Source organism: Macaca fascicularis, chromosome 13 (assembly GCF_037993035.2).
Source record: "Macaca fascicularis isolate 582-1 chromosome 13, T2T-MFA8v1.1".
Taxonomy (NCBI): domain Eukaryota; kingdom Metazoa; phylum Chordata; class Mammalia; order Primates; family Cercopithecidae; genus Macaca; species Macaca fascicularis.
In genome coordinates this window covers 61408458-61419553 of record NC_088387.1, presented here as the reverse complement: position 1 = coordinate 61419553, position 11096 = coordinate 61408458, and positions in this window count along the sequence as shown.

Below are 11096 nucleotides of genomic sequence, written 5' to 3'. Positions count from 1 at the left end.
CAGAAATCTTTCCACTTTCAGAAGAGCAGTTCCTTTCCTCTATTCCCTCTGACTGAGATCAGACCACCAAATTAGACCACTGAGGACCACAGGCTTTGATCATTCTCACTTCACAATAGCTTTAGTTGGTCTCCTCTGGAATTCAATGGGTGATAAAAGGGAAGCAGTCATCAAAACATGTCACCAGGCTCAAGTTCCTTCTCTACCAGTGTCTCATAAACTCCACAATTGCCTAGCCCCATAACCACTCCAGCTGCATGCCAGTCATTCCCAGAGGGCACTGCACAACCCAGACTATTCTGGTCCCTTCTCTAGAAATTAAGACTTTTTTTTTTTTTCATGATAGTCAAAAGTCTTTTTTTTTTTTTTTTTTTTTTTTTTTTCTTGTCAAATTCAGCAAAGGGAACTTTTCTGGGATAAAATACCTATCCCTCTGTCATCTTTCTTTGGTAGCTTAGTAGAGAATAAACAAATCTCTCTATTCTCCCATTCCCAGTTGCACACAACCCGCCTGTTTTCTCTTTCTCTTAAAAAAAATCATTGCACAAGTTCAGTTATCTAAACCTCCAGATTCCTATAAAATGAAGAATCTGGTCCTAAGAATTGTTATTCTTTCCTTCTTTATGGAGCACTGCACTGTGCAAACATAAGATGTGGTCCCTGCTTTTGGATGATTGGTTTTGTTTTGTTTTGTTTTGTTTTTTAAGGCACTAAGACACACATACATAGGCACAAGCATTTCACATAAAGTTCACCAGTCATACATGCCAAAGCCATACAAATGCACACTATTATCCTATTTTGTATAGCCCTAGCTTCATATTACTGATTTAAGGGGTTCTAAACCTATAGCAAGGATCTATGTGAAGCAACACAGATCTGGTCACTCTGACACCAGATTTGTACTTTCTGGAGAAAAACTTGATTTCCCTTAAATGAGAATGGTAAATAATGAGGTCTGGTCATAGATATCTGTGATCATCTATCACTATCACAGTTTTTATAATGTTTTCAAATGGCTTAACTAGTTACTTTTGAGAAATGAGCTTTCTGTGCTACCACTTATTTTGTAGGCAATATTATGGACTGTTCCTAACATGTATTTGTGAATGTGCCTTTTTTTTTTTTTTTTTTTGAGACAGAGTCTCGCTCTGTTGCTGCTGGAATGCAGTGGCACAATCTTGGCTCACTGCAACCTCTGCCTCCAGGTTCAAGCAGTTCTCCCTACCTCAGCCTCCTGAGTAGCTGGAATTACAGGTGCCCACCACCATGCCGGGCTAATTTTTGTATTTTTTTTAGTAGAGACGGGGTTTCACTATGTTGACCACATTGGCCTTGAACTCCTGACCTCAGGTGATCCAACCGCCTGGTCCCCCAAAGTGCTGGGATTATAGGTATGAGCCACTGCGCCCAGCCCATTTTTTAAGTGACATTATTTTGGTTCCCTAACACATAGTAGGCACTTAATACATTTGCTGAATCAAGGAATGAATTCCACAGATATATTTTCAGTTGCTGCTGCCAGTGAAAAAGACATGGGTATTTGCGTTTGCTCACTAATAAGTACTCAATAATAGAAAATTATTTTATTTCATTTTTTAAATAGTTAAGAAACATGGGCCATTTGCACTGCTATTTAACCTACATATTATAAACTCCACACCCACTTCCATCAGCGGGAAACAATTACGTGTCTCTCTGTGTATATTTCATATAATATCTGTGTATATATGTGTGTATAATATCTTTGTATATATGTCATAAAAGCTACCACATCACCCAAGTCCTAAGATGTTAGGGCTTACAGGGCACAGTCTCTGTCATTTTCATCTTTCTCTCCCTCAGCACAGAGTAGAACCTTAGGAAAATGTCTGGTACATGAACAAAGACTTACAAAGTAAACCACTTAGATTCCCAGGAACTTCAAAATCCTATCTACCATAGACAAAATGTCCTTTTTATTGTTCTCAATTCTCAGATTTTGAAATGCAGCAAAATATTCAAAGAGCCAAATTTCAAGAGCATCATAACAGAGTAACTCTGAGAGACTAATTCTGGAGGCTGATTCTCCAGACACTACGTTCTTTAAATATCAAGACCTGTCTAGCTGGTTTTCATTTGCAACAGGCAAAGCTCACAGAGCTTGATATGGGCAACCCCCTTCCCATACACCCCCAAACAGTGATTTTCTGTCCTGGCTCAGGGAGCAAGGGAAATATCACTATGTGCTCTTGACATATGATGATGAAAGAAGTATGACCTCCTCTTCTCAAAATATTGAATCTTGAACTCAGAGCTTAATTAGTAGGAGAAAACACAAAATTAGTAGATTTTTAAAATAAACTCAGCTTCTGACTACAAATATATTAGGGGGAAGCATATACATTATTTGAATATTAAGCACATAAGGGGATTTTGCTGAAGATTATAGATCTTCTGCTTGTATTGATATAAAGGTTCTGGAAAATTTTAAATATGCTCATTTAAAAACATGTTTTATAAGAAATCAACTCTCCTTCATAGGAACATGCAGCTCTCCATTTTTTTCTTTTATTTTAGCATAAATAAACTGAGAAGCAGCCTCAAACCAAAAAGGAACTTCTTTCTTTAAAAAAAATGATATGATTTTAGCTTTAGTAACGTCTTCAGAATTCCAAGATGGATCGTTTCTTTCCACTGATCTTCACATATAAGGGGTTAGATCTCTTTAAGTTAATGTGACAAAGAAAGAAATTCAAATGCTGAGTCCAGACTGCGTTTTCAGCTATTTTACCCTCAGTAAGATTGACATGATATCTGATTTGTAGTAACAACCAAAATCAATACATTTATGACAATGCTAAAAAGTAGTGCTTCAATACTTCCAATTTTTAAACATTCTAGAAGGAAGAAGATTGTCACTATGGATGCAAAAAGGGAAAAAAAGATCCTGATTTTAGTTGGTATCTTTTATTAATTTTTTAGGGATGAGATTAACCAGCAGCCAGGAAACAAATATTAATCCTGAGGTACATTTTTTTTTCAACATAATACCAAATGCCTAAACATTGTGTGTAAACTTGCACTGAAATAATAAGATGATGGCAGTAATTATTTCACTGAAAATTTCCCCAGCCAGAGTAACAAGCAGAGAGATCACCTAATGTTACACTGAGAGGTAGAATATAAGAACACGTAGTGCTGTGGTGACTAATGGGTGATAAGAGAATCCTTCTGCTTGCTGTTTGGGCATTTGTGTCTCCAGTATTATTGATAGCACATATTATTTTTACTACATGGTATCTTTATTACATAAAACCTAATTGCAGGAAAAATTATTTTTATCCTCTTGATTTTGATAGGCATTTGCACAGAAAGGGTAAGATACAGCGAAGGCCATATCTTATGGAATTCCACTATCACGAAGGATGTGCTGATGATTGCTGATACCAGTTCTATTAGCACCGTGTACACCGGCCTTTTAAAAGAAAAGGAAATTAAGTACAATAGACTTGTGATAAAATAAGAAAGAGGTTCTGGGAAAGATACAGGGAGGAAGCAGGATGACTCAGAATTAAAGCTTCAGTCTCATCCTCCCTGAATGTTCCTGTGGCCCAAGTATCGCCAACTAAAGAGTATATGAAATCTCTCACTGAACTGAAACCCCTGGTGAAACAGCAGATTAACTGCACCTTGGTCCTGAGGTGGAGATAAGATTAGATTTTTCTGGGTGTAATTTCAATTATGATGCTGATTTTTGGTGGAATGGTTTTCAAGAGAGCAAGCTGAGTAACAAAAATCTGGCATCTACAACCAAACAGGCCTGAGTGTCTGGACCATGGACAGCTTCCACAAAGAGGGTCAGTCAAGAAGGGCTGAAAGAAAAGGTATATCAAAAGTATCCTTGGAACTCAGAGCCAATAAAAATGAAACTATTCTCTTCTGAGACCTAATTAACTTTTATATCCAGAGGTTCACTGCACATTTGTTCTTTGCTTATGACGAGAACTAAAAAAATGTATGTGCCATGGAACTAGGGTTTTAAATGATCTATTGCATGGCTTTTCCTTAACTGTAAGGAATTTTCTGTTCTTTAGAGGTAGTCATTCAATGAATAAGTAAGTCTATGCTGATTTTTTTCTCAAAACATTAAGTATTTTCCTATACCTATTTCCAAGGAATCAGGGACTTAGTCCTGTAACTTTCAGAATATTCCTTTCAAATCCAAAAACAAAACAAAACAAAATTCAGGAAACAAATTTCATGCTACCGGCTTTGCAAGGATTAGTCTCCTATTAGAGTCACTGTTCCTATATGATCCTTTTTCATGTTTTAAAGGAGGATATATATTTTTCTGTTACCTTTCCTGACTGTAAAGCAATCACAGGAACCTGCAGGAGGCACTATAAATATGCAAATTTCTGAGAGATAACTGTTTTCAGTGGTTATGCCTCCAAGTAGTAAGGGAAACAGGAAAGCCAGAGCTTCCTACTTTCAAGTAATTCGTATGTTGGTGGTGCCCCCTGCTGCAATCATAGGTTGTCCAAGAAAGGGAGAATAAAATTCAGAAGCATTTAGATCTGGTTAATATGTGAAATAAATGCCCACTTCCCCTGCTCCAGGAACAGCCATACCTGAGTTCAGAGTTCCTCTCATCAGCCACAATTCCACTTTAAACATTCCTCAGCCTAAAATCTGGAAGATTTGCTTTTATCTCAAACCCTTTAAAGATGCATGTTACATAGAGATAGGTTTAAAAAAAAAAAAAAAAAATCTCACCAAGATCCCAAACAGCATTTTCAAAGAATGAAATGTTTTAAGAATTTCCTAGAGGTTACCTAATGATAACAAATTCTGAATTAGAAGAATTTCCTGCCACTTACTAGGACATTAAAACAGAAAGGGAAAAGTTAGTGTTAACAGCATGTACAGATATTACACAGCTTTAAATGGCTTTATCTATTAAAGGAAAATTTTGTGACCCATTAGCTTATAGTGTAGACTGGACATTTTGATATTCAAAATAAAATGAAATAAAATAAATAAATGAAACAACCAAGTTAGGCACATTGAAAAAGTGATGGCCATAGCTCTATAGTCACTCTATTACAGATTTTCATATTAAGATGGGCGGGGCGGGGGGTAGCTGACAGAACAGAATAATATGTTACAATTCAGACCTGTGACGGTCTATTGAATACATAATATGCATTTTTAAATTGCCTGAATATATATTCACATGACAGAATCTAATGGGTTGAGGAGGAGTCCTTGCTCTTGATCAAATCATAAAAACTGTTAAAACTTGTCTATCACATCAAATCACATATACTTCTATTGAAATTGGGTATTTTTTTTGTCTTATTTAAATTCTAAAGTGGAAATAGATAAAAGGAAATTAAACCTACCAAAAGAAACTCAGGTGTACATTAAAAACTCTAGATTCTGAGCCACCAAGGCAAGCCTTGATGAAAGACACTCAAGTTTTTCTGTTAGACTCACCTCAATCTTCCCCAAGGCCCCACGCTCCCTAATTTTGCTATTTTTTAACATCAGTTTTAGGAATATAAGCTCTCTCCTAGTGTAAACATCTCACCGTGGCTACATACTGAAGTTTGAATTTCAACTTAGCTCTGTACTTCTTTTCCATATTCAGATCTTTACAGCTACAACAAAGTAGAGGACTGAGGAAATTACCTATGTAATTTCAGCAATGAGCCTGCCTTTATCTGCACCATCCAGGAATCTTGTATCCTGTGTGTTGCACTCTGACCTGAGGGCCCACGAGGAGAGAAAGGAAGAGAAACTGGTGGATGCTTTTACCAGGCAGAACTAATTAGAAATAGATCCTGATATTAAAGGTACCAATCCTTTCCTTACCCAAAACTTACACAAGTACCCATCACTCTATATGATGAGGAGAATTTTTAAACCCCTACTCCAGGTTTTACTGCCACAGAAGGTGAACTGTTAGAAAAAGAAAACCAGCATGCACAAAACAGCAGCTGGGAATGGAAGCTCCTCTTTCCCAGAACCCCTGCCATATATGCTCTGTCGCTCACCTTCTAGACACTCCGTACAACCATTCAATCTATTGAATCAAGAGACTGTTTGATCTTATCTGCATCTGTGAGCTGACTGTCAACCTGCTTAGGCTGCATATTAAATCATCTATAGTAGCTGTATCAAGCTGGGATGATCTGTTAATTCTAAATTTATTAACCCTTGGAGTGCAGTCATCATGTTTAATCTAGTGTAGCCCGCATTTATTTTACAAGACTAAATCCTTCTTTAAGATATGGCTGTGCTGTAGGTTAAAAACAGCTAATGTGGGTTTCATTATGATAATTGGGGGGAGAGACTGTCTGAAAAATACTAGTGTGGCTACCCTTACAGGCTATGGATGTCTGATCCCAGGCATTCTCCGAGGCTGAGGTTTGCCTGTAAAATGAAATTTTCTCCAGAAACAGTTCAGTCTCTGAAAACAATGCAAAAGGAAAAAGAGGAGGGGGAAGAAGAAAGGAAAGGAGTCCTCTAACAGATTTCCAATGGTCCAAAGCCAGAAAGACTGATTTCCAGCCAGTGTCAACCCCTCATGTAATGCCTAAGGAATAAATTTCCAAAGGCACACACCTGGAAAAAAAACCTCAACAAATTCCCCCAGTAAGTCAAACTTCTGGATCAATAAGGATCAACTATTGCTGGAATGAATGATTTTTCACTGCCCCCCCCACCAAAGAAGAACTCTAAGCAATTAGAATTATAGGTAGTCCTGCTAAAGGGTGGGGGGGAATATTCGTTTAATATGTTAATCTGTCTTCAGATTTAAAAAAAAAAAAAAAGATATCCATCTCTTCTACTTGCCCATTACTGATGTTATCAACATATTCATAGCTTTTCTTTCAGACACAAACTGCTAGGCATGCTCCCTTTTTTGGTAACCACGTGCCTGATATCTCTCTAATGTAGCCTAATAACAATTTTAGCATTCAGATGAAGCGATTTCATTCTGTGACTGCCTTTTCTATTAGATTTGATTTTGAGAAGCCCCAGTGGGTGCCTTCGAGGCAGAGATCTATCTGTGAGGCTGCTACCGACTCAATAGCAGCCTGGGCTAACCTTGACCTTTTCCGAGACCCCGCTCCATCTGGTGCCAGCCTGCTTTCCACCCCCCCACCCCTCCTTTTTTGCTTCATAGTCAACATTGATCAAGGCAGAACGGAGCGCCTCGTCTCCTGGAAGGGCTAGGCAGACTCAGGAGAACAGCACATTTCAGTATATGGAAATGATCAAGCCTCTTATGCAATCATAAATCTACATAGGAGTCTTGTGATTTGATATTTCATTCACCTCCGAAGATTTTTTTTCTCCCTCCCAACAGGGATTTATAAGCTCTGTAAGAGCTCCCGGACAACGGCTTTCCCCAACACCTGGAAATTATCAAGCTTCCTGCTTGCTGAATGATGCTAACAGCTCTAATGCTGCAAATTCATTTTTAACAACTCACTGGCTTTTATCTAGGATTTGTGTATGTGTGTGTGTGCATGTGTGCACATGTGCCTTTCTTTAAGAAAAATCTACCAAAGAAATGGATAGTATCAAAGATACCAAAATCAAATCTGACTTGAATATCCTACATCTCCACACCCATCCTCATTATCTATTTCTAGATAGATGGGTTTCTCCATCTCTGAATTCTGACCCCTTTTTTAACCATCAAGAGGGGAGAGATAAAGAGGGAAAGAGGAAAGTCAGAGAAAAGAGACATAGAGGAGAGAGAAACAGATGGAAAGATGCCAAACAGAGAGAGGTAACGATGTAACACTTGAATGGAGCTTGAAATCCTCTTCTCCCCTCCCTAGGCCACATTCCTCCTTTCCCAAAGACCCACACGGACGTCTGCTTCTCCAGATCACCCACTAGAGTACACAGATGCCTCCTCTGCCCCACACTCTCTTTCTTTCCTCCTTTTCTCTCTGTATCAGGGGCTGGGTGGTAAAGAGGCTGACTGAGGGGGAGTCACGTGGGCAGCCCGTGGGCAGCGGCGGCAGCAGCTCAAAAGAAATTGACTGACTGGCCGCTTGGGCGCATTTCAATATATGGAAATGACCAGAGGCTTCTGCAATAAATCAGCACTCAACACTTTGTCATTTTTCTAGTTCTGCTTCATTTTCCTATTTTCCTCTTCTCCTCACAGAAGCCTCATTTCTTGCATTTTGCCTTGCCGCGTCTCTTCCCACTTCCAACCTACACCCTCTCCAAATCTTGCCCCATCCTTCCATCCCTCCCCATCACCGCGCGCCCCCACCCCCGACACACACACACACACACACACACGCACGCGCGCGCGCGCACACACGCACACACACACACACACTTTCTGTTATCTGGCTCCCCTGTAATTGGAAACATCCGGTCTACGACGATTTTTTCCTTTTCTTTCCCTTTCAAAAAATTTTCCGACAAAATCAGGCAGTATTTGCTGCCCTGCCTCGTATTATCTGCGACAAGAGGCGCCCAGGATGAGCTCACGTAATCCCCAGGATGGGAACCTCAAGCTCCTTATGATAAAGAAAAAAGAAAAAGACCAGGATCCTCATTCCTTACCCCAGCCCCCACTCCACCCTCAAGGAGTTCCCTTAGCAAACTTAAAAGACTATCAGAAGCAACTTGTGCCATGCAATGCCATGGAGAGTGCTGGGTGGCTAGCCGGAAGAAAAGGGAAGGGTGTAGTGGAAATCTACGTGGGTTTGCAGGTTCCTGCTTTTCTTGTGCAGAGCCTCCGGTGCCCTCCACCTAACCCTGCCCCAATGCCTCGGGTCTTTTTTGAACTAACGCTGTGCGTCTCCGCAATCTGCAATTACTCTGGATGTTTCTCAGGAACTAAACGCAGCCTGAATTTCGTGGCGCGTGCAAAAAAAAAAAAAAAAAAAAAAAAAGCGAAATTAACAAAACCCCACCACCGCGCTGTTGTTTTTTCCTGGGGATTTTTTTTTTCCCAGTTCGGTTCAAAAGCAAACGCTACCTAGCTTCCTCCACTCCCTCCCAGATCCTACTTGAGATCTCTAATCTTTCAACTTGGGTCTCTCTCTTGTCTACTGGGCAGCCTCTCTTTTTTTTTCTTTCTCTTGAATCTAGGAACAATAGGCATGTAAAGGGTCAGTGGGCATCACCCTATAAAGCTCAGAACCTAATTAATTTTATTAAAGGAAGATCTGTTTATGCAATATGACAGCCTTGGGGAATTAACCATTTGAGGACGCAGACGCTGTTCAGTCACCAGAGATTCCATCCTCACATCATAAGCTTATACTTCGTGCCCCATTTGATCCTGAGCGGCACCGTGATCCGGGTCTGGTTTTTGTTTGACCTTGTGAAGAGCTTGCCTGAATCCCGGGGTTCTGCACAATTGGAGGGACACCCGTAAAATCCATATATTCCCATTGCCAGACAACAGTTGAAGTGCTCACCCATTCATAGTTTGTTGTAGTGACAGCTCAAAAGCTCTCACTATTTGGAACTGGTGGGGAAGTGAGGGGCAGCGTGAACCTCTGGTGCATCCTAGAGTGGATATTTGCTTGAAAAGACTCTACTTAGAAATCACGTTCTATGAAATCTAATATGCCTTCTCAAGAACGAAGGAAAATGTAACCGTTTTTCAGTTATTATTTTTTATTTTTTCCTGCCACTCTGGTAATTTGAAATACATTTTTAATAACCTCCTGGAAAAAGCCAATTTAATAGTTCAGACATACTGTTCTTTGACTTAATATCCCTGTATATTCCTTAATTGCCAAAACAAAGTTTATTTCATTTACAAGGGCTAACTTTGTATCTCCTAGGAATTCTAATGTCATAGTCTCATTTTTTTTATATCACCTTGGATTTTGTTCAGCATGGATCTAGAAACGTATAGCATATGTATAGAAATAGATATGATAAAATATTCAAGAGCTCTCTGAAGGAAAATGTGCTTGAAAATAACCCCCTCTTTTATGGAATTTGTTTTGATTTAGATCTATAGATAGTAAAAAGAATGAAAGAAACTGTGAATTACACTGAATCTAAGATGTTTATCACTTTAATATTACACTTCCTAGCTTCCATGTTACAGAGCTTTAGGAATAGTCCCCAAACTTTCAGATTGAAGCTCTGCCTTGTACGGTCTGAGGTTTGTCTGGAAAGACCTGCCAGCACATGCCAGCTAAAAATGAGTGTCAATTAATAATAATAAAAAAGCTCCCTTATTTCTACACTCATGTAATTTAACAGGTTTGGAGAGGAACATAGGACGACAACAGTTGTGAGAACATTCCAATATATGCAGTTCTAACAGCTTTCATTCTAAGACGCCAAACCTTCCGAAAATAGAATGTCTTAACATTTCTTTTTTATATTAAAAGTCCAATCTACACTTCACATAAAATGTTTTTTTATCACAAAAATATTTGTCTCTAACAAAATGCACTTTTTGTTCTACCAAAAAAGCAAACATCTTGAAACAGATTCTCCCAGCTTTTTACAGCTCCCCATGGCAATTTTCTGTACTATTTTCAACTGCCCCTCCCCCATATAAGACACTTTGAACACTGGAATAAAAATAATTACTATTGAAACACTGAACTAGAATGCCCTGTTTCCCAGTATTGCTAACAAAATCTCTAATTCTCAAACTGCTCTCTGATGGAACTAGGAGAATTGGGGAACTTACACTGATATTTCTAAGTGCAGTTTGTTGTTTTAAAAACATATTGTACTGATTAATAAAAATGTGAAATAATTTGAGTTACAAATTTTGAACTACGAATCGCCATCTGCTCAAATGGGGGAAAACCAAAAATTGCCGAATATATTTTCTCACCTCTTTTTTTTCATGATAACATAAACAACATTCCTGAATAATTTAAAAAAGAAACTGACTACACTTAATGCATTTTTATAGTTCAACAACTGCCTGGTGAGTCCACCTTCTCAAACGTGCAATTATTTTTTTCGTAATTACTTACATATGTTCTATCAAAAGATTCAGGTTCTAGTGCTTTTCCCACATATTGTGCAAATCTGCTTAGCTTTGTTTATCAGGACTTTAAGTCCCTGGGTTGATATGATAAAGTAGA